Raw genomic sequence first — 22,897 nt, 5'->3', positions numbered from 1 at the left:
GCACTTGTCCCAATTCCGTTGATCTTTATCAACGATTTTCCGCCGATGTTCTTCGAGCGTTCGGTTGAATCTCTCCACCATTCCATCTGATTGTGGATGTAACGCTGTTGTCCGTTTCTTGTGGATGCCCAATAATGTACAGACTTCTTGGAAAATGGAAGATTCGAAATTCCTGCCTTGATCTGAGTGTAATTCGACGGGCACTCCGAACTTCGTTATCCAATTTTCTACAAACGGAACGGACCTGCAACATCCATTGCGACTCGTTCAAATGGTGAACCCACGTTGTACTGTTGCAGCCTACCGCGACTTTTGACTTTAGGACCTTTAGCTGCCATGCACTTTACACAATTACTTATCCATTCTGCTAATGAATCTCGACAACCAATCCAGTAGAACCGTTGTTTAATCTTCTCTATAGTTTTTGTAATTCCAAGGTGTCCTCCACTAGCTCCATTGTGATATTCTTTCAATACTTTCGGGATCATGGACTTCGGTACTATGATCAGCAGACGAGACTGTTTGCCATCTTCGCTTTCCCAGGTACGATGAAGGTATCCATTAACGAGGTTTATGTTGTTCCATTGGGCCCAATATGCTTTTGCAGTTGGACTCTCGTTACTTATTTGTTCCCTTGGTGGTCGTACCCCGTTTTCTTTGGCTATTATCAGCTTTGCAAGATCAGGGCCCTCCAGCTGATTGATTCTGATGCGGTGAGGAGTCCAATCATCTTTAGGTTCTATATTCAGTAATCGTACGTCGATTATACCTTCTTTTCCTTCTGATTTGGAGCAATGTTTACATTCCAGTGGACAAGGGCGACGTGATAATGCATCCGCATTTTTGTGGTGAATCCCCTTTCGGTGTTCTGTTTCGAAGCCGTTATTCTGTAATCTTTCAATCCATCGTGCAATTTGGCCTTCCGGATCCTTAAACTGTAATAACCATTTTAATGCTGCATGATCAGTCCTCAGCAAGAATCGTTGCCCATACAAATACTTGTGGAAATGTTTTACACATTCCACCACGGCTAGTAGTTCTTTTCGCGTCATACAGTAGTTTTTCTCTGGTTTCCCGAGCACTCTGCTGTAATACCCAATTACTCTGTCTTGCCCGTCGACGAGCTGAGACAGGACACCTCCAATTCCATAAGCGCTCGCTTCTGTATCCAGGATGAATTTCTTTCCAGGTATTGGATAAGCTAACATCGGCGCCGTACAAAGTAGTTCTTTAAGCTGCTCAAACGCTTTTTCTTGTTCCAACTGCCATACAAACGGGCGATTCTTCTTTGTTAAATCATGTAAATTTCTAGCCACGCTCGCAAATCCAGGTACAAAACGGTGGTAATACGTGCATAAGCCGAGAAAGCTGCGGAGTTCATGTATGTTGGTAGGTCGAGGCCAATCTTTAACTGCTTTTATTTTTCCCTCCTCGGTGTGAACTTTATGTCCGAGATATGTGACCTGCTTCTTCCATAATGAACACTTTTTGGGATTCAAGCGTAATCCGGCTGATGCTATTCGCGGAAAGACTTCCTCTAGATTTTTTAGATGATCATCAAAACTTTTTCCCATGATGATAATGTCGTCAAGATACACCAAACATGTCTTCCAGTTGAGTCCTTTTAATACATGTTCCATCAGTCGCTCGAACGTTGCAGGCGCATTACATAACCCAAATGGCATCACAGAGAATTCCCATAACCCGTCGCCCACACTGAAAGCGGTCTTTTCACGGTCACATTCATCAATCTCGACTTGCCAATATCCACTTTGTAGATCTAATGTAAAAAACCATTTCGCTCCAGACAAGGTGTCTAATGTATCGTCGATTCTCGGTAGAGGATAACTGTCTTTCTTTGTGACATCATTCAACTTCCTATAATCTACGCAGAAACGGGTGCTACCATCTTTATTTTTAACTAAGACGATAGGTGAGCTCCATGGACTTATTGAAGGTTCGACTACACCATTTTTGTGCATGTCTTCAATAATTTTGTTAGCATCCTCACGTTTTGTTAGTGGAATCCTACGCGGAGCTTGTGGGATTGGTTTAGCGTTTCCGGTATTTATGCGATGTTTGACAGTGATGGTTCTTCCTGTGTTGTTTCCTTCGTTTGCAAATATGGGTGCATATTTTTCTAATAGTTTTTCTGCTTTTAATTTTTCATTTCCATGCAGTTCGTTCAGCAAATTGTTTAGGAGTGTAGGACTTATCTGCTGTGGCTCAATAGTAGGTTTCTGTTGTGACCATTCGCATCGTGCTATTGCACTTATATTCTGGCACTGTCCAATTACTGCTCCTTTCTTCAGACTTATTGGCGTGTTGAATTCATTCACTACTCTGACCGGAATGGTGGCGTTTTCTCTAGTTTTCACAAGCGTTCTTCCTACCAATATGGGTGTATCTAGTTTTGTTGGTTCCACAATCCACAATTCTTCAATCCCACCTCCTCTATTCACTTTAGCCCATACAATCGCCTCAAATTTTGCTGGAATACTCTGATTATCATCAACAATCACCCTCTTACTTTCAACGCGGGTCACATATCCGGTGTTTATAGGCATCTCCCTGTTCTGGCAAAACAGCATTTGCTTGTTTAAATCCAAAGTAACCCCGCGATCAATCATGAAATCTACTCCCATTATAACTTCATCCGTGATTTCTGCTACGATGAAGGTGTGATTAACTTCCAGGGTACCAATCATCACTTTGCAAAACACTTTTCCCGCAACAGTTGCTTCCTCTCCGGTGGCCGTTCGAAGCTTGCAACCGACTAATGGTTCAACTGTTCCTCTTACCACGTCTGGTCGGATAATTGAATATGTGGCACCAGTATCCAAAGTAAACGTTGACAGTCGTCCATTTACGATACCGTTGATAGTAAGATTGTTGTCATGGCGACCTATTTGTGATATCGAGATGGCGGGGCAAATAGTTGTGGGAACCAGTTCACGCCCCTTTGAACTGTTCCGTTTTAGTTTAACGACTTGTGAGATGTGGATACTCTGTCCTCGTTATCTGTTGGTTGTTTCCGTTTTGATGGGTTTACTTTTATATTGCAATTTCGGGCAAAGTGACCCGCTTTTCCACAGTTGAAACATCTTCCTGTTGTATTTACTCGCGGTGCAGCAATTGTCTTCAAAGTCTTCAATATTTCTTCCATCAGCGCCGGTTGATCCATTTCAACTCTTTGTACTTTGTGTGCTGGTTTACGTAGTAGAGAAGCTGCTTCCTGTGTGAGGGCGTGCGAAGCCGTTTCAGCAAACGTTCTTTTTGGGAATGCATATGTGGCGTTTGGTGTCCACATCACGAATTCCATTTATGAAACTTTGAATTTTTATCCTCTCAATGTAATCCACAGGTGCATCTGCATTTGCCAAATGAGCCAGTCATTCTATTTCAGTTGCGAACTCTTGCAATGACTCGTTCACCTTCTGACCCCTATTTTGCAGTTCGATCTGGTATATTTGTTTCCGGTGCTCACTACCATATCGTCTTTCTATCGCACTCATCAATGCCTCATAGTTGTCCCGTTCACAATCTGGAATAGTCTGAAGGATTTCTGCTGCAGGTCCTTTCAATGATACAAACAAGGACGCCACTTTGTCCGCTGCATTCCAGTTATTGGCCATTGCTGTCTTTTCAAACTCAAGTTTGAAAATTTGAAATGGAATACTTCCATCGAATGTGGGTGCCTTCAATCTTGGGTTATTTGTTGATGGTGCAGGGCCATGCAGTTGCAGTTCTCGCACACGATTACTCAATTGAAGAACTTCTGATTTCAAATTTTCTTCGTCATTTTTTAACGTGCTTAATTCGTCTTCAAATTTTGAAAATTTCTCTTGCACTTGTGTATTATTTTCTGTAATCTGTTGTACCAAACGCTTTTCTCTTCTTCTTCTTCTTTACTGGCGTAGACACCGCTTACGCGATTATAGCCGAGTCAACAACAGCGCGCCAATCGTTTCTTCTCTTCGCTACGTGGCGCCAATTGGATATTCCAAGCGAGGCCAGGTCCTTCTCCACTTGGTCCTTCCACCGGAGTGGAGGTCTTCCTCTTCCTCTGCTTCCCGCGGCGGGTACTGCGTCGAATACTTTCAGAGCTGGAGTGTTTTCATCCATCCGGACAACATGACCTAGCCAGCGTAGCCGCTGTCTTTTAATTCGCTGAACTATGTCGATGTCGTCGTATATCTCGTACAGCTCATCGTTCCATCGGATGCGGTATTCGCCGTGGCCAACGCGCAAAGGACCATAAATCTTCCGCAGAACTTTTCTCTCGAAAACTCGCAACGTCGATTCATCGGTTGTTGTCATCGTCCAAGCCTCTGCACCATATAGCAGGACGGGAATTATGAGCGACTTATAGAGTTTGGTTTTTGTTCGTCGAGAGAGGACTTTACTTTTCAATTGCCTACTCAGTCCGAAGTAGCACCTGTTGGCAAGAGTAATCCTTGCGCTTTTCTCACTGCGTATTATTTTCAGTCATTTGTTGTGTAAGGCAAGACTTTTACTGCGATGTATTTTCAGCTATTTGCTGTGCCAGACGATTTTCTGTTTGCACTGCATTTTCTGTATTTTCAGCTATTTGCTGAGCCAGACGATTTTCTATTTGCTTAATAGCCACTAACAGCAAGTTGTTTTTCTATTTTTTCTTCTACCTTTGTAGAAGTTTCTGGCCCATCAAATTCGAACTCGTCCACATTACTTCCATCCGCTTCCATTGCTTCACGTAATCGTGCCTGCAGATCCGCCTTTTGCCCGCTTATCGGCAAATTACGCTCCTCCAGTTCCTTTTTTATTTGCTGAATTTTCAATTCTCCGAATTTAACCATCTAGAATTTGGATTATTTGACAATCCCATTTCTGACACCAATTAATGCGATTTTACTGCTTACAAGTTTACTTTGCTAGGTTCGTACCTCTGGATTGACAAATAAAACCAAAAAACCCGTTTAATTCAATTCAACAACTTTTATTTCGCGATTTGTCTTCACTATAACAGTTTACTCTTAGCACTGGATGATTACGTCGGCTTATATAGCCACGCACTCCTTGCTGATGCCGACGTGTCCTTCTAGAATATTGCGTCTGGCAATTATAAGAACATAATGCTATAAGGCGCCAAATGCATCTATTGCTAGAAAAGCAGACAGCCGCGGCGTCAAATGCAGATTTTGTTTAAGTGGCAGACAAGCAGACAGCTGCGGCGCCAAAAGCAGCGCGGCGCCCAATGTTTATAATAAGGGATGCATAGCAATACAAATACCAAACTTAATACTACTTTTGTAACAATACTCTCCTTAGCAACTTTGTTGCGAGAGTATAAAAATGACTTCAAACCACTGCGTATTTTTTGCCGCGTGAAACATCGTTGCATTTCGAAATTTTCAAACAACTCTGGGATTCACGAATGTGCTTGTTTCTCTTGGAATTTCAATACTTGCTGTTTCTAGTGGCACGTATTCCGCAAAGACTTCATAACCCACGTTGTTACATGCTTCAGTAAGATCGCCGCCAGCAATTAGACAAGTTTTATTTCTCTTCATAAACAGTTATACCTTAGCCATTCAAATCACTTCCATAATGATCAAATGGTGAAACAAGCCCAGGTGGATTCACAATTTTCGTTGTCCATGGATGGCGATGTATTTAGTTTTACTTTCGAAAAACGTTCTAGTCAAGAAATCTACCTATCTAGATACGTCGCATGGGTACTCTCTGTTGATAACGAATGTTTACTTCTGGCGATGTAAATATGATGGCCTTGAATACGTGACAACGTTTAGTAGTTCTAAGAATAGTTTGTGCATTTCAATGATCAGCAAGTCGAGATCAGGCAGTTTTATGCGATATTTTAAATGCATCAAGATCGGAGCTTCTTTGTTAGCAGCCGACGCGATTTCGAAGTAATTTATTGGGAACTGTGTTAATATTGGGTTGTCAAAAAAGTCTTGCGGTATCTTCGCTAGTTGGCGCTGAAAGCGCGTAGTTCTAGTTTTATTCGTCGCATCGGGTCATGCTATACCTTTTTGGAAAGCTCATTTCACGCGATAACAAGTGTTTGATTGATTGTCGTTTCTTTTAAGTCGTTCGTGAGTTATAGTGTCACAAACATGGAGCAGAATAAAGAGGAAATACGGCATATTTTACAGTACTACTACGATAAAGGGAAAATTGCATATCAAGGCGCCAATAAAATTTGTGCAGTTTATGGACCCGATACAGTTTCCATTTCCACCGCACAACGATGGTTTCACCGTTTTCATTCTGGTGTAGAGGTGGTCGAAGATGCGCCACGCTCCACAAGGCCTGTCGTCGAAAATTGCGATAAAATCGCTGAATTGGTCGAAAGAGACCGGCATAGTAGTCATCAAACCGCTATAAACCATTTGAAGAAGCTTGGAGTCACTAAGAAGCTCGATGTATGGGTGCCACACGAATTGATTCAATAAAAATACCGCAAGACTTTTTGACAACCCAATATGTCGCTTTCATTCAATTGAGTTCTTTCAAAATAGTCAAAAATGCAGATAAGTCGTACTTCGAGAAATATTAAATCCAATATTCTTATTCGATCTGCTGAATTTCCATAGATGGCAATTTCTCTGCCAATGTAGAATCTTACATGATGTTCCACTGCTCTATTTTGTCTTTGAAAATTTCGATTTCTTTCTTTGTTTTCTCTTGAGTAGATTTGTAGTGGACAGAATCACGACAGGCAGAATTACAATTTTCAAGATATTCGTATTTAAATTTTAAAAATCTGTTTAAGTAATACACTATGGTGTCATGTGTAGAAGTTCACGAAAGTGAGGAAAGTTCTCTGATTGCTATTCACTTGGGAGTGGCCAGAAACGACTTTTCATATATGGCACAGCAGCTCACAATCCCCGTTCTTAGACCAAGTATCATCTGGGTAGCGAAACAGCATCCGTTTTAAGGCGAGTTAAAGTGAGAAGGCGAACCATCCCTCCCTAGAGTTGTGCGCTGGGTTTGGGACCCGCCACGTAAACAACACCCCCAACGAAAGAAAACAGCAGCCTCGGATGATAGACTCCCTTTTTGATGACGATCGCAAAAAAGTGCTAAGTATAAGGATTTAAGGCCATGCATTTGGAATGTGCGGTCCCTTAATTGGGAAAATAAAAAAAGAAAAATCGGACCACTACCACGCCCTCAAATCGACATTAACCGAAAACATATTAAGTACCATAACTGAGGACTAAATTAATATATAAAGCTGAATTTTGGATCGTAGTAGCAATGGGCACCTGTGGGCAAAAAATTTGAAAAAACTGGCCCTCTAACAATAACTAAATACCCCAGAGATATTAAATGTTACCACCGAGATGGTATGAGAGAGCTTTGTGGGACTCGGCTTAAAATTTGAACGATGGGCGTCCACTTTTTGGTTAAATCCCATATCTCGGAACCCGACTAACCGATTTCGACAAAATTTTGTACGTCGAAATTACAACCAAACTTTGCACGACTATTGTCATTCGTATGTGCCACCTTATGACCAACACTTTTTTAAACCTAACAAAAACTGGTCCGGCCCCTAAGTACCGAATATTTGGACCCCGGTACGTATAGGTGAATTTTGATCGAAAATTTCGGGCAATTATGTTATATATAACTGAAATTAAGGCATATTCATTCTCCTGTAATGCATTGGCGCTTATTTAATAACAACGCAATAAAAATCCAAACACGCGTGTTTGACTGATAATTCTGCTACTGCGAAAAATATCACACGCACACGAAAGCGGCTGAACACGTACGCTAGGTCAACACAAAGAATCGGCATTTAGTTTCTGTTGAGCAAGCAACATCGCATCGCGCATTTTTTTAAATACACTGACAGAAACACCTCGAATTTTTAAAATGTTTTCAAGCGAATGGTAAGAAAATTATTTTTTTATTGAAACTGATGAAGGTGAAGCGCATGCTTATTGTGTTACAAAACATTAAGCCATTAAGGTCTTAACATTGGAACGTCATTACACTACTGTTCATATATCCGAAATTGAAAGAAGAAATTTTAAAATTGTTTTCGATGATCGACTTATAATTGTGAAAGTGTATTTTCCACTTTCAAAGTAATTCAAAATAAGCAAAGAAACACGCTTTCTGACCAACATCTTACCGATCTTCTACGCATTAAGGAGTAAAAAGGGGAAATCAATATTGATGATGTATTATTGAAACGAGCCATTTAGTCAACGACTTTATAAATTTTCAAGTATTACACAAAAAGAATTCAATAAACATTTCTGATATTTTTTCCAAGTTTGCCAATAATTTTTTTCCCTGAATGTAAATAAAAAAAAAATACAGTAGAAATTTGTACAGCGTACATGGCAGCGAAAATCTATAGCAATGTTTGTGCAGCGCAAACGTAAAATGTACAGTAGAATCCGTTTATTATGACATCGAAAGGAATTGACAAACACGTCATAATAAGAGGACGTCATACAAAGCGTTTTGTGAAATGAAAAACTTTTTTTATCTAAATATGTATGTACTTAAGTATTTTAATACAGAAACATAGTAATTAAATATGTATACATACATATTAAATCAAAATCAAAAGTGTACGGAATCAGCACATTATAACACTTACAAGTGTATTTTTTACTGTAAGTAAACTGTAATTTTTGTCTGCTTTTGTTTTTTCATTTTATTGTAAAAACAGTCTCACATACTATTGTGTATAGAAGACATAGCTATGGTCAAATTATCATTTTCAATATTGCTGTGAACAAATCGTGATAATAATTCTGCAACTTCTAATGCCTCTTCTGCGGTAGGTAATGGTTCTTCCTTGACTCTCTCTTTCCCATCACTTTCGAGTTCTTTTTTAGCACTAATGTTCTGTACGATATTTTCATCTTCATAATCTTCCAACATTTCCGGTGCTGCTAAAGAATCTGAATTTAGGTTTCGTGACCACAAAGATAAAGGAATGTCATTTGGGAATGCTATCAAGAATCGTTTAACGATTGACCACAATCCAGGGTACAATTGCGAGATCGGTTTTTGCAGCTAAAATTCTTGGTAACCATTTTTTAACTCGATTTTTATCCTCGTTTGTTGTAAATTCTATAAGTTCTTCTTCCAGCTGAGGTGACATTGCTGTGTTGATATTTGAAAACGTATCCAACACCCAGTCTGGTATTTCCAAGTTCAAAATGTACTGGTATCGTTCGGTGAAGTCAATGTGGAGGTTTTCCAAATGTTGGCAGTAGGCAAACAATTCGTCGTTACTGCATGATACTGATAAATTCGGAAAATTGTGAAACTCACGTCTGCCCAGATTCATTTTGTGTAGAAGCAGTTTGGCTGCGAAAGCAGCAACGACGTTTTTTGTTTTAATTAAATTTAGTTTGTCGCCTTGCAGTTGGAGATTCATGTCGTTGAACAATTTATACAGGTCTGTCATGTAAGCAATATCATTCTTTGATGTTATGAGCTTGTCTTGAAATTCCGTATCTTTAGTTTCCAAGAATTCTATAACAGAGTCAAACAGGTTGTAGAATCGAGTCAGACAATTACCTCAATAGCCAACGAACTTCAGTATAAAACAACAAACGATTGAAATCCTCGTCATTAGTAACACAAAGCTGATGAAATAATCTATCATTCAAAGAGCTGTTGCGGATTTTATTGACTGCTTTGATGACATATTGCAGTGATTGAAATAGTTTTTCACTTATGTTTCTAGTAACTAAATGTTGTCTATGAATAACGCTATGTACACAAGGACATCTGGAATTTTATTTTTTAAGTGCGCTATTAAGCCTTTATGGCACCCTATCATAGCCGGAGCGCCATCCGTAGCAATTGAAATAATATTTTTCAAAGGAATCTCTTTCTTATCGCAAAACTTTTCCAATATATTGAATATGGTTTCGCCTTTTGTATCGGTCTCTAAATTTCTAGCAAATAATAGTTCTTCACATATTTTCTCATCTTTAATAAACCTTACGTAAGACAACAACAATGCTTCATTAGTTGGTAAAGTGGACTCATCGAGCTGAATTGCGAATTGGCTTGTCCTCAGGTGATCGCTCAATGATTCTTCAATGTTTTAAGCCATTTCATCAACTCGTCTTTGCACAGAATTATTACTCAAAGGAATTTTTCGGATAATATCTGCGGCCAGTTTATGAAGCACGGTAGTTATTACTTCATTTATTGCTGGCAATATTAACTCTTCTCCGATGTTATGTGGTTTGCTTTTTTGAGCAATTAACAAAGAGATATTGTACGAAGCTCGAAGTCCGTCGTCATCTTGCTTAGCAGCCGCCGAAAATAGTTTTGCTACACTTGGCTGAGTATTATGCTTCTTCTCTAGGTCTTGAAAATATGCTACATTCTTGTCTCTCTTATCTGGATGCATTTTATTCAAATGATCTTGCAGTCTTGAAGGCTTCATTCGAAAATTATTTTAGACATAGAAGACACAAAGGCGAGGATGGGCTTGTGGGATTTTCAATGAATCCGAATTTAATGTATTCCCCACAATATTGCCGTCTCTTCTTTTTTACTTCCGACATTGTTTTGCTTTGAGAAATACGTTTAACTTCGCGAGTAGTGTAAAGGAGGCGTAAGTAATGCTCATCTATTGCGTGCAAAACCACAAATGAATATAAAATAAATATTACATTGTTTATATGGGAATGCACAATTATTATACACAATTATTATATAGTAGTCCAAAAATATGAATTCTTATTTCTCCTAGAAATATATTTCTAAAAAAGGATCTTTCTCCTTTTCGTATTATCTTATTTTTCCCAGAAATTCTTCTTCTTAATTGGCGTAGGCACCGCTTATGCGATTATAGCCGAGTTAATAACCGCGCGCCAGTCGTTTCTTCTTTTCGCAACGTGGCGCCAATTGGATATTCCAAGCGAGGCCAGGTCCTTCTCCACTTGGTCCTTCCAACGGAGTGGAGGTCTTCCTCTTCCTCTGCTTCCCGCGGCGGGTACTGCGTCGAATACTTTCAGAGCTGGAGTGTTTTCGTCCATCCGGACAACATGACCTAGCCAGCGTAGCCGCTGTCTTTTAATTCGCTGAACTATGTCAATGTCGTCGTATATCTCGTACAGCTCATCGTTCCATCGTATGCGATATTCGCCGTGGCCAACGCGCAAAGGACCATAAATCTTTCGCAGAACTTTTCTCTCGAAAACTCGCAACGTCGACTCATCTGTTGTTGACATCGTCCAGGCCTCTGCACCATAAAGCAGGACGGGAATTATGAGTGACTTATAGAGTTTGGTTTTTGTTTGTCGGGAGAGGACTTTGCTTCTCAATTGCCTACTTAGTCCGAAGTAGCACCTGTTGGCAAGAGTTATCCTGCGTTGGATTTCTAGGCTGACATTGTTGGTGGTGTTTACGCTGGTTCCAAGATAGACGAAATTATCTACAACTTCAAAGTTATGACTGTCAACAGTGACGTGAGTGCCAAGTCGCGAGTGCGACGACTGTTTGTTTGATGACAGGAGATATTTCGTCTTGTCCTCGTTCACTGCCAGACCCATTTCTTTTGCTTCCTTGTCCAGTCTGGAGAAAGCAGAACTAACGGCGCGGGTGTTAAGGCCGATGATATCAATATCATCGGCATACGCCAGCAGTTGTACACTCTTATAGAAGATGGTACCTTCTCTGTTGAGTTCTGCAGCTCGAACTATTTTCTCCAGAAGCAGGTTGAAAAAGTCGCACGATAGGGAATCGCCTTGTCTGAAACCTCGTTTGGTATCGAACGGCTCGGAGAGGTCCTTCCCGATCCTGACGGAGCTTTTCGTGTTGCTCAACGTCAGTTTACACAGCCGTATTAGTTTTGCGGGGATACCAAATTCAGACATCGCGGCATAAAGGCAGCTCCTTTTCGTGCTGTCGAAAGCAGCTTTGAAATCGACGAATAGGTGGTGAGTGTCGATTCTCCTTTCACGGGTCTTTTCCAAGATTTGGCGCATGGTGAATATCTGGTCGGTTGTTGATTTACCAGGTCTGAAGCCACACTGATAAGGTCCAATCAGTTTGTTGACGGTGGGCTTTAATCTCTCACACAGTACGCTCGACAGAACCTTATATGCGATGTTGAGGAGGCTTATCCCACGGTAGTTGGCGCAGATTGTGGGGTCTCCTTTTTTATGGATTGGGCAGAGCACACTTAGATTCCAATCGTTGGGCATGCTTTCGTCCGACCATATTTTACAAAGAAGTTGATGCATGCTCCTTATCAGTTCTTCGCCGCCGTGTTTGAATAGCTCGGCCGGCAATCCATCGGCCCCTGCCGCTTTGTTGTTTTTCAGACGGGCAATTGCTATTCGAACTTCTTCATGATCGGGCAATGGAACGTCTGCTCCATCGTCATCGATTGGGGTATCGGGTTCGCCTTCCCCTGCTGTTGTGCGTTCACTGCCATTCAGCAGGCTGGAGAAGTGTTCCCTCCATAATTTAAGTATGCTCTGGGCATCGGTGGCTAGATCACCTTGGGGGGTTCTACAGGAGTATGCTCCGGTCTTGAAACCTTCTGTAAGCCGCCGCATTTTTTCGTAGAATTTTCGAGCATTACCCCTGTCGGCCAGCTTGTCAAGCTGCTCGTACTCACGCATTTCGGCCTCTTTCTTCTTCTGTCTGAAAATGCGTCTCGCTTCCCTCTTCAACTCTCGGTATCTATCCCATCCCGCACGTGTTGTGGTCGATCGTAACGTTGCGAGGTAGGCAGCCTGTTTTCTCTCCGCTGCGACACGGCACTCTTCGTCGTACCAGCTGTTCTTTTGCACTTTCCGAAAACCAATGGTTTCGGTTGCAGCTGTACGTAAGGAGTTTGAAATGCCGTCCCACAGTTCCCTTATACCGAGTTGTTGACGAGTGCTCTCAGAGAGCAGGAGTGCAAGCCGAGTAGAGAATCGTTCGGCTGTCTGTTGTGATTGCAGCTTCTCGACGTCGAAGCTTCCTTGTGTTTGTTGGCGTGCGTTTTTTGCTGCACAGAGGCGGGTGCGAATCTTAGCTGCAACAAGATAGTGGTCCGAGTCGATGTTAGGACCTCGGAGCGCACGCACATCTAAAACACTGGAGACGTGTCTTCCGTCTATCACAACATGATCGATCTGGTTGGTAGTTTTTCGATCCGGAGACAGCCAGGTAGCTTGATGGATCTTCTTATGCTGGAATCTAGTACTACAGATAACCATATTTCGGGCCCCGGCGAAGTCGATCAGCCTCAACCCATTTGGGGAAGTTTCCTCGTGGAGGCTGAATTTACCGACCGTAGTACCAAAGATACCTTCTTTGCCCACCCTGGCGTTGAAGTCGCCAAGCACGATTTTTACATCGTGACGGGGGCATCTCACATAAGTGCGCTCCAAGCACTCATAAAAAGCATCTTTGGTCACATCGTCCTTCTCTTCCGTCGGGGCGTGGGCGCAAATCAGCGATATGTTGAAGAACCTCGCTTTCATGCGGATTGTGGCTAGACGTTCATTCACCGCAGTGAATGATAGTACTCGGCGACGGAGTCTCTCTCCCACCACGAATCCCACACCAAACTTGCGCTCCTTTATATGGCCACTGTAGTAAATGTCACAAGGACCTACACGTCTCTGTCCTTGTCCCGTCCATCGCATTTCTTGGACGGCGGTGATGTCAGCCTTTGTTTTCACGAGGACATCAACCAGCTGGGCAGTGGCACCTTCCCAGTTAAGGGACCGGACATTCCAGGTGCATGCCCTCAATTCGTAGTCCTTATTTCGTTTGCCATGGTCGTCATCAAAAGGGGGGTCTCTCATCCGAGGCTGGTTATGACTATTCACTGGAGTGTTTTTTTACGTGGCGGGTCCCAAACCCAGCGCACAACCCTATGCAGGGGATGTTTCGCCTTCTCACGTTAGCTCGCCTTCAAACGGATGTTCTTAGGCTACCCAGAGGATACTTGGTCAAAGACCGGAAGTCGTGAGCTGCTTGAGTCACATGTAAAAGAATCGTTTCTGGCCACTCCCAAGTGAATGGCAATCAGAGAACTTTCCTCACTTGCGTGAACTTCTACACATGACTCCATCCTCCAAGAAATACATTTGTAAAAAAAGATCTTTCTACATTTCTACTTTTATCTTATTTTTTCCAGAAATACATTTGGTAAAAAGAATCTTTCTCCTTTTCTTATTATCTTATTTTCCCCAGAAATACATTTGTAAGAAAGGATAAAGATCCTGTTTTTATTTTCCACATAAAAGATTTAAGGAGTTCAAAAGCTCAAAACGTGCGCTACATCAGCTACCTACCCGACGTCAGTTCGCAAGTGATAAAATAAATTTTTCAAGAGCTTAAAGCATGCGCTACATCAGCTCGAACCTACCTACCCTACACCTTTGGGCAAATGATTATATTATGATAGCAAATGCCCACATACAGATTTGGCAATGGCAATAGCAATACGTTTGACAGTTAGTATTCTGTAAATTCTATCCTGTCGAGATGCCCCGTTATGAAACGGAGCGACCGATTGACATGATTTTCATTTTTTCTATATTCAATAAAATAGGACAGATATATGAACTACGCGGAGAGAAATATAGAACCGAGTTTGAGCAATCTTTTAATTCATATTAGTTGATGTTCACAAGTTGTTGTTGAGAGTCGAGAGCTCATGTAGTCGTTGTCTAAGAGGCCTCCTAGCTAAATAAAATTACAAATAACCCCCCAGGCCTCCACACAACGCCCCCATTTTCTTTCTGGGTCTCTTACCGCCCCCCTTGACACCTGCAGCGCCCACAAGGGGGCGTTATCGCCCACTTTGGGAAACACTGATGTAGACGAATGAATATTTTTTTTTTAATGAAAATTCCTGTTATTTTTTGAACACCCCTGGTATTACTTAAATATCGACAGAATATTTTCCCAAATGGGTGAAAATTTATATTAATACTTTCGATAACCCCATATACCTGAAAGATTTTCCAAAATGACTTTAAGTAAAAATGATGTGGGATAACCGAGAATAACGTAAATAACGAAGTATAATAGGAGGATTCTCTTGCTCTTCCAAAACGACAGCTGGCACGAGGTTGGTCGCAATTATTTGTTTTACGTGTCATTGCACGAAAACCAACTTGGGATTTGGTCTGACAAAATTCATCATAGCACTTGGAAAAATCCTCCGTCGTGATGACCATTAGAACCTTCTTTGATTCAACTTTTATATCCTCAATTGAGTCAAAACGGTATCCTAAGCCTGAAGTTACACGAAGGTAAAACAGACGAATGCCTGGCGAAATTATCGCACTTCTTTGTTCAATAAATTCAGACATAGTAAAAATCGAAGAATTCACTTTCAGAGCCTCACAGTACTACCAACTTACAGAAAAAAAAATTACGATTCGAAAAACACGCAATGTATAAATTGAAATTAAATTTGATCACAGGTACAGCGCATGAACATAGCACATGACAGTTGTCAAATTTTTTGTGTCTACCTTAATGAAAAATATAAATATAAATATAAGTTATGAGATATGTACATATGTGTTTTCTTACTTTCGCTTCGGAGAACATGCTTCGACTCAATTGAAAACATCAAAACAAATACAACGCGAGAGCTGAAAGTCATTCCGGAAAGTGCATATCAAAAATGTTTTGACGATTGGAAGAAGCGTTGGCAAAGTAATCAAACAGATAAAAAAAATCTCACGACCTCCTTCAATAATATATTTGCAACAATATTACAATATTACATATTACATACTTTCAGTTCCTCCTCCCACAATGCACATTATGCTAATCATATGGGCATTAGGGTGATTCAAAAAATTTTTTTTATTTTTTTTTCAATTGGTACTCGCAAAAATAGGTTCCTAGACACCTCTAAGAAAGCCTCTCCAAATATGAGATTTTAATTGTAACGGGAAGGTCCTCCGCCTAACGGTTTTCTATTTTTTCTTATTATCAGATAGAAAAATTTATATCTCGCTTCCAACTACTTGAAAAAATATCTTGTTAATTAGGTTTTGTAGGAAATTGAATGCTCTAAAATATGGTCTCTTATGATTTTTTTGTAAACCCAACCGTTTAAAAGATATTAACAGTTAAAATTTGATGATTTTTGGGAAAATTTTTTATTTCTTAATAATTTTATAACTCAATGAAAAAAAAAAATATTACGAATAGGTTTTTGGAGAGGCTAACTTAGAGGTGCTTAGGAACCTATTTTTCAGAGTACCAAACGAAAAAAAAAATTTATTTTTTTTGATCCACCCTAATATGCACTGATTTTTGACGAAGAATATCTCGTAAACGCTTAACTTTATCGAAAAATTACGGTAGACCATTTTTAGAGAGCAGTAAATTTCCTACAAAACTATGAGTTTCATCATTCATAATAATTTTTTTTCATTGAGTTATAAAATTAATAAGAAATAAAGAATTTTTCCAAAAATAGTCAAATTTCAACCGTTAATATCTTTTAAACGGTTGGGTTTACGAAAAAATCATAAGAGACCATATTTTAGAGCATTCAATTTCCTACAAAACCTAATTAACAAGATATTTTTTCAAGTAGTTGGAAGCGAGATATAAATTTTTCTATCTGATAATAAGAAAAAATAGAAAACCGTTAGGCGGAGGACCTTCCCGTTACAATTAAAATCTCATATTTGGAGAGGCTTTCTTAGAGGTGTCTAGGAACCTATTTTTGCGAGTACCAATTGAAAAAAAAAAAAAAATTTTTATGAATCACCCTAATGGGCATACTCACAACTATTGTGGTAATCAAGTAAGATGTGTGCGGTATCCGGGAAGGCATAAGACCAATCCTGATCACCATCAACCAAAATGTTGTAACTGTGGTGAGGCTCATCCTGCTAACTACCAAAAAACACAATACGTCAACCAACTGCTAAAAATAAAGTTTCAACAGCAAATGGGCTAACTTATTCGCAAGTTGTAGAAGCACTTGTTCAAATGATGCTAGCATACTCCAACAAATCTTGGAAAAGATTACAAAACCAAATGAGTTAACCATTGCACTGGAAAAAAACTTCAAAAGCTAGAAAAAGCAGTACAAAAAAAATAAATAAATATGACAAAATTCTTAAAAATTATGCTATAGGCAGAGAGTTATTTAAGGCTGTTCAAATGACTTAGTACACTACAATGTCTACTGGATCACCAACTTACTGGCCAACGGATCCACTTAAGACATCAGATCCTACCGATTTTTTCATTACCAAACATATCTCTTCAAATTATACCAATATACTAGAGGACCCGCCTACGTTTTACTGTGGCTGATACATAGGTAGTACTACAAATACCATCTTTATGATTTTATTAGTTAGATAATAAGTATTAGTTAAGGAATAATCGCATTTTTGATGAAGCAACAAAAATGTATCAAAAAGCATTTCGTGCGTTAAGAAAGAATTGGTTTTTGGGGTAAAAATACTATTGAATTTGGGCTGTGCATCAGTGAAATCAATCCAGTCCAATCGATTGTCAGCCTGGTGGACTGCATATTAAGAAACGGTTCTCAAGCGTGGAAAGACAAAAAAATCATCTGGCAAGGTTATGGCATCCGTCCTTTGGGATGCCCGTGGTATGTTATTCATCGAATGATAAATGAGCCAGTTTTAATTCATTGCATTGTGTATTTGATTTCAGTTCTATTCTACCATTCCCAATATTTAGCAATTTTATTATTTTTCAGGGAGGATCAGTTTGAAATTGTACGCATATACATATGTATTCATCGTTCCCGTTTAAATATTGCATTGCTCTGTGCAATGCTTCGAAAAGATTTCTGTATATCTCAAACTTTTTATCAACACTTCAGTTATGCCGCTATTTTTTTATGCCAGACCTTTTGCAATTTTAAATTGCCTGTCAAGATACTCCCTCCAATAGTTAGCAGGTATGAAAAAATGTTATAGCTACCCATAGATGTATTGAATCACCCAATTTATTACTTAAGAACGAACTCTGTCCTCAATATAAAAACTTGATCCACAGATGTCGTCTTTCTTTAGCATCGTTTTGTTTAATACACGTTTACGCCAATTTAAGGTTTTGAATATTGGATACTGCGCCATCTATCGGTCAAACATTTCAAAATTAACAATTGATTAGAAATGAAAAAAATAATTTAAAAAACATTTTCCAGTGGACCAAATTGTAAATCTAAACCATTCTTGAATCTCCTTGAACATACACACAAAATTTCATCAAAACCGGTCCATCCGTTTAGGAGCAGTTTAAATGCAAACACACGGTCAGAAGATTTATAACGGGTGATTTTTTTGAGGTTAGGATTTTCATGCATTAGTATTTGACAGATCACGTGGGATTTCAGACATGGTGTCAAAGAGAAAGATGCTCAGTATGCTTTGACATTTCATCATGAATAGACTTACTAACGAGCAACGCTTGCAAATCATTGAATTTTATTACCAAAATCAGTGTTCGGTTCGAAATGTGAAAATCCGCTTTTTTATCGACAAATTTTGTTCAGCGATGAGGCTCATTTCTGGTTGAATGGCTACGTAAATAAGCAAAATTGCCGCATTTGGGGTGAAGAGCAACCAGAAGCCGTTCAAGAACATGCATCCCGAAAAATGCACTGTTTGGTGTGGTTTGTACGCTGGTGGAATCATTGGACCGTATTTTTTCAAAGATGCTGTTGGACGCAACGTTACGGTGAATGGCGATCGCTATCGTTCGATGCTAACAAACTTTTTGTTGCCAAAAATGGAAGAACTGAACTTGGTTGACATGTGGTTTCAACAAGATGGCGCTACATGCCACACAGCTCGCGATTCTATGGCCATTTTGAGGGAAAACTGCGGACAACAATTCATCTCAAGAAATGGACCCGTAAGTTGGCCACCAAGATCATGCGATTTAACGCCTTTAGACTATTTTTTGTGGGGCTACGTCAAGTCTAAAGTCTACAGAAATAAGCCAGCAACTATTCCAGCTTTGGAAGACAACATTTCCGAAGAAATTCGGGCTATTCCGGCCGAAATGCTCGAAAAAGTTGCCCAAAATTGGACTTTCCGAATGGACCACCTAAGACGCAGCCGCGGTCAACATTTAAATGAAATTATCTTCAAAAAGTAAATGTCATGAACCAATCTAACGTTTCAAATAAAGAACCGATGAGATTTTGCAAATTTTATGCGTTTTTTTTTTTAAAAAAGTTATCAAGCTCTTAAAAAATCACCCTTTATATATAAAGATTTAACACTACACGAAAGTGTTGTTATTAAGGTATCACTTACGTGCACAAATAAAAACACTGACTAGGAATACTTCAAGGAAATACTATCCAATATTAATAATCACACAAAATAAGTTGTAATTCCGAGCTAGATAACGAAATCATAAATTTGACAAACACAATTTAATATTCAGCCAGGAGTAGTACACCAATTAAAAGAAACGTTATATCAGGTCAAGAGTATACCAAAGAAATTAATGAAAAGGTAACAAAAAAACGTTGATTACGCCGAAAGTGGCAAAAAACAAGATCTCCATCTGACAAAAGTTGTCTTAATAAAATCATTTAAAAATATAACTCTCAGCTATGGTCTGAAAAGTTTATCTAATGACCATAGGAATGATTTAATTTTTTTTTGAATAATTTTTAATACAATTATTCACTTTGGAAGTGTACAAAAAAATTTTCTCGACTCGTAACTCAGCATCATCCAATCAGAAAAGCGACCAGACATGGGCCAAGAGCGATATAGAGAAATCAAATGTTTTTTCGGAGTATCTTGAAGGTGTTTAGAAACCATATGACACATCCAATGCAGTAGAAATGGAACTTCATTCTTACGAGAATTGCACCGAAATTACTAAAGATTAGGTATGCGAAGAAATAAGAAAACTGAAGTCTAAAAAATCACCTGGGTTTGTCCTTATTACCACCGAAATACTAAAACAGCTTCCTCAAAACATTATAAGTAAAATTACTGCTATAATAAGCGCTACTATTAATCTACAATATGTATCTATTTATTGGGAAACTGCAGAGATAATTATGTTCAATAAACCGGGTAAGCCAGCGCGTGACATTACTTCGTATCGGCCTGTATCTCTCCTGCCAATACTTTCAAAGCTTTTAGAAAAACTGTTTGCTGTGCGTCTTAACAACATAATTGAAGAGTGGAGGTTTTGACCGGTGCTTTCGAAAAAATCACTGCACTATTGACCAAGTACAAAGAATAACTCCTGTCACTCCATGTGAAAATACCTTTCTAAAGCCTTTGTTAAAGTTTGCCATGGCGGGCTTCTAAACAAAATTAAAACGCTTTTACCAAAAAAATATTACAATATTTTAAAAGCATACCTTTCGGACCATTTGTTTTCGAATTAAACGTGGAGATATGTACTCTGATTTACAAGAAATAAAAGCTGGTGTTCCATAGGGTTGTGTGTTAGGACCCATCCTTCACCTACTCTTTACATGCGATCTACCACAGATGACAATTGTATTACAGCAACATTTGCAGATGATACTCCGCTTTTGTCTGTCGGCAAAACACAAACTGCATCAATTGCAAGAACATTTAAACAAAATATTTGAATGCAAAGCTAAATGGCGAATAAAATTAAACGAACCTAAATCAGTACATATTGATTTCACATACAATAATACTAGATATAAATTCTCTGTACAATGCTACGAAGGAATGACCCTGGACACAAAACTTAGATAGAGTGCACATGTCAAAAAGAAAAAAAAAAGGATTAGAAATAAACTTCAGAAACATGTATTGGCTACTGGGTAGAAACTTTGCCCTATCCACATATAACGAAATTTTTGTTACAAGCAGGTGTTCAGACCAGTTTGAACTTATGGGATATAACTTTGGTGCTGCTCAAGCCCTAGTACTGTTGTACAAATCCAGCGATTCCAAAACAAAGTTTGTGCGCAGTCACGATCTTGAACGCGATCTCGGAATTGACTCAGTTGCCGCATAATCAACAAATGTGCAAAGTCTCATTTGGAAAGACGTTCTGACCATGTAAACACTGAAGCCAGGACTCTTGTCACTCAAAGTAAATGGAAGGAAAGACTTAAGTGCAAAATACCGTATCACCTTACACAGTAGCAAGACTCTCTGCAATTTATACGCATATTGTATTATACAATAAGCAAAACAGATTGTTCGTTAGTTTATGTTTAACTAATTACAATGGCAATCAAACAAAAAACAGAGACTGAAGATTTTGTTTTTGATTTATAAAGCTCTGCCCAGCCAAGATTTTATTTCAGTGAAAATAATTATTATTTATAGTTTAAGATAAAAAGAAATAATATTTTGTTTGTATTATTGGAACAATAGAATAATATTCAATCTACGACATCTCTAGGCAAACCGCAATTTTTCAACTTAAATGTGTGTAGCTTCACTGTAATAGTCATTGCTACGAACATATCAAAAGCAAATATCTTACTGTATGTTGTTCCCCGGTTTTGCGAGAGCATAAAATCCTTACTTGTATAGTTTAAAGTATTTCAACAACTGAAATTATTTCAAGAGCATATATACAAGTAAGTTTACAGGAGAAGGAAAAAATCTACATATGTATATACTATAGAAACTACTCTAACCGAAACAGCTTTCGTATTTTGATAACTTGGATACACTATATATAACATAACGTAGATAAACGTAATCAATAAAAAATTCAATTTACATCTGCACAAAAATATTTCTAGTACCATTGCAAAAAAATGTGCAATTATAAACCTAATTGTTTGTATTTAAATTATGTATATACATATATATGAAAGTCACCGCAATGTGATTTATTTTATATTTTGTACATGTAATGCATATTGTTCAATATCAAAGGAATATTTTAATTTCAATGAATTTGATTAAAAATATTACCTTTTTTCTAACACTTTCGACTAAATCAACGTTACGTTTGTATTTATAAATAAATTAAAAAATTGGGCTGCTAAATCGATACCTTAAATACGGATGTAAACTAAACTTTAACCCAACTTTCTTCAAGATAATAGTGACGTAGAACTTTGTTATTCGGTTTTCTAAGAAAGATTCTGTATATAAATACCGCAAATTACCACTATGTAATAATGTATTCGGTAAAGGACTATGATTTTTGTGAGGACAAAGCTTAAGGTGAATGTCCCATGTAATCAACATTATACCTCGGTATCGTTATTTTCACGTGCGCTTTTTCCTAACCAGATTAAAAGGGTCTTAATCGCATTTTTCATATTCAATAACTTTTGGAATTTCATGGAATATTAATATTTCTTGTCCCAGTGATTGATCATGACATGTCTTAGCAATTGATTAACTTGCATAAAAAGTAATAATCAGTGAGTATATTATTATTGCATTTAGTTGTAACAAATTTCAAGGAATTATGTCTGATTTTTTTTTAACGCTCATATTCTACAGAAAATTCAAATTCGTTTTGTTGCAGCCAAGTGTTGTCAAGATCAACTTCTTCCAATTGGCGTCAAATAAAATTGATTACACTCGATCAATACCGATCTCCATTGACAGTAACGGTATTACCGTAGCGATGTTTAATTTAGCTAACGAGAAGAAGGTTCGTGGACTTAAGTTTGATGCTGTTGTAACATATTTAGGCTGTTCACGATAAGGTGGTTATCGGGTTATGTGGTTATGTGATTAAGTAAACAACAACAAAATGCGTTATGACAAAATAACCAAAGTTGACCAACCTAGGCCCTTGTTTACAGATTATGTGGTTGTTTGCTTATTTCCAGTGTTAGAAAGTCGTTGGAATTTTAGTAAATGGCAGCACAAAAAATAAATAAAACTAAGCGAGTGGCATTTCCATTTAGATTTTGTTATTGGAAATTCTGCTATTA

The 22,897-nt window shown here is 38.6% G+C and overlaps 1 protein-coding gene across 10 annotated transcripts in view; it reads right to left on the bottom strand.

Moving 5' to 3' along the window:
* The window catches only part of LOC105233792 (oxysterol-binding protein-related protein 1), a 386,119-nt gene extending 364,054 nt beyond the window's left edge, over window positions 1-22,065 (bottom strand). For 5 of the 10 annotated variants that reach the window (XR_007422136.1, XR_007422135.1, XM_049451341.1 and 2 more), the window contains exon 1: window positions 21,918-22,064. The gene's annotated coding sequence lies outside the window, so the exon portion shown is untranslated. Of the gene's footprint in view, window positions 1-20,365; window positions 20,559-21,917 lie in introns of those variants that run through there. The other 5 variants (XM_049451343.1, XM_049451345.1, XM_049451338.1 and 2 more) reach the window with 4 other exon arrangements.
* Window positions 22,066-22,897: the final 832 nt, after the last annotated feature.

The sequence above is a fragment of the Bactrocera dorsalis genome, chromosome 3 (assembly GCF_023373825.1).
Source record: "Bactrocera dorsalis isolate Fly_Bdor chromosome 3, ASM2337382v1, whole genome shotgun sequence".
Taxonomy (NCBI): domain Eukaryota; kingdom Metazoa; phylum Arthropoda; class Insecta; order Diptera; family Tephritidae; genus Bactrocera; species Bactrocera dorsalis.
The sequence above is the reverse complement of the archived record's forward strand: the minus strand, read 5'-3'. Positions and strand labels throughout refer to the sequence as shown.